Source organism: Salvelinus namaycush, chromosome 39, assembly GCF_016432855.1.
Source record: "Salvelinus namaycush isolate Seneca chromosome 39, SaNama_1.0, whole genome shotgun sequence".
In the NCBI taxonomy this organism is placed as follows: domain Eukaryota; kingdom Metazoa; phylum Chordata; class Actinopteri; order Salmoniformes; family Salmonidae; genus Salvelinus; species Salvelinus namaycush.
This window is the reverse complement of record NC_052345.1, coordinates 2189953-2192381: the sequence shown is the minus strand read 5'-3', so window position 1 is coordinate 2192381 and position 2429 is coordinate 2189953.

Sequence of the window (2429 nt, the reverse complement as noted above, 5' to 3'; positions counted from 1 at the left end):
TAGGCGCAGCTCTCCTACCTGACTTCGCCACACTCCCTTTTAGCCCCCCCCCAAGAAATTTTTGGGGTTTCTTTTCGCGTTTCCAGCCACGTCTCCTTGCTGCCTCCTCATACCACCGCTCCTGGGCTTTAGCTACCTCCCTCTCTTCAAAAGAGCGGCGATATTCCCCTGTCTGAGCCCAGGGTCCTTTTCCGTCCAATATTTCCTCCCAAGTCCACGAGTCCTGTTTTTTTGGCCGCTGCTGCTGGTTCCTCTCACGCTGCTTGATCCTTGTTTGGTGGGTGGTTCTGTAACGGTCATTCTCCTCCTCTTCGTCTGAAGAGGAGGAGTAGGGATTGGACCAAAGCGCAGCGTGGAATGTGGACATAATGATGTTTATTAAAGTAAAGACGAAACACGAAAACACTTCAACAAACTACAAAACAAATAAACGATGTAGACAGACCTGGACTTCAGAACTTACAATATACGAAGAACGCACGAACAGGAACAGACTACATACACGAACGACAAACGAAACAGTCCCGTGTGGTGCAACATACACAGACACGGAAGACAATCACCCACAAACAAACAGTGAGAACAGCCTACCTTAATATGGTTCTCAATCAGAGGAAATGTCAAACACCTGCCTCTAATTGAGAACCATATCAGGCAACACATTAAACCCAACATAGAAACACAATACATAGGATGCCCACCCCAACTCACGCCCTGACCAACTAAACACATACAAAAACAAGAGAAAACAGGTCAGGAACGTGACAGCTGCTCTGACAGCTGGTGCTTAAAGCTAGTGAGGGAGATAAATGCTTCCAGTTTCAGAGATTTTTGTAGTTCGTTCCAGTCATTGGCAGCAGAGAACTGGAAGGAGAGGCGGCCAAAGGAAGAATTGGTTTTGGGGGTGACCAGAGAGATATACCTGCTGGAGCGCGTGCTACAGGTGGGTGCTGCTATGGTGACCAGTGAGCTGAGATAAGGGGGGAATTTACCTAGCAGGGTCTTGTAGATGACCTGGAGCCAGTGGGTTTGGCAACGAGCATGAAGCGAGGGCCAGCCAACGAGAGCGTGCAGGTTGCAGTGGTGGGTAGTATATGGGGCTTTGGTGACAAAACAGATGGCACTGTGATAGACTGCATCCAATTTATTGAGTAGGGTATTGGAGGCTATTTTGTAAATGACATCGCCGAAGTCGAGGATCGGTAGGATGGTCAGTTTTACGATGTTGGGAAGTATTGGAGTCAACATGGGCTAGCATCCCTTTGGAATACTGTTGACACCCTGTACAGTCCATGCCCCCGACGAATTGATGCTGTTCTGAGGGCAAAAGGGGGGATGCAACTCACTGTTAGGAAGGCATTCTTAATGTTTTATTCACTCAGAGCATACTTGAGGGTAATGTATCCTTTTACTTTTTGTTAGATTCTTTTTAGTTGAGATCATGGTTGTTTCATCAGGGCCAGTATTCATAAAGTGTCAGAGTAGGAGTGTTGATCTAGGCTCAGGGCCCTAGGTCTATATAACTATTTAAAGACACTTGATGTTAAACATCCTAGAAATTGAAAGATTCTAACACACGCACGCAGACACACACGCGTACACACGCGTACACACACACACGCGCACACACACACAGAGATCCTAACATCATGCCAATAAACAGATCGTAACACAGAAGACACACAGGGATTTATGAGATGAGTAACTAGGTTAATAATAAAAGACAAACAAACATTTGTATGCCAGCTCAGTGTAACACTGCAGTGTGTGTGTGATGCAATGGCGGTCAGTGCCGTTTATTTTATTTATTTTTTATGTAACGTTTATTTAACTAGGCAAGTCAGTTAAGAACAAATTCTTATTTACAATGACGGCCAAACCCTAACCCGGATGACGCTAGGCCAATTGTGCGCCGCACTATGGGACTCCCAATCACGGCCGGTTGTGATACAACCTGGAATCAAACCAGGGTCTGTAGTGACGCCTCTACCACTGAGATGCAGTGCCTTAGACCGCTGCACCACTTGGGAGTGTTTAAGATAAGAGAGGATGATAAAATAAAAATGTAGGAGCATGGACTTATTTCTAATACAGCATATTGGATGACTGTCATTCATATTCCGTTCACCCAGCTCAATGTAACATCGATAGGGTTAGGCTACTACATGATACTCTAATTTACTCTGTACCCATCATAAGGTTGCTACAACCTAGCCTATGAATGAGCGAATTTTGAGTAATCAAGGTGACAGACAGTGACACATTCAATACCGCATTGCACATGCTTGCCTGCATCTAGCTGATCTAGGGTGTATTCACTAGTCCAACAGTTGCAAATGAGAGTTTCTATTGGACAAATTAATGTATGTTTATCCCTGTTGCCTTCCGTTTGCTTCCGTTTAAGAAATGTTTTTCAACAGAATCGGCGG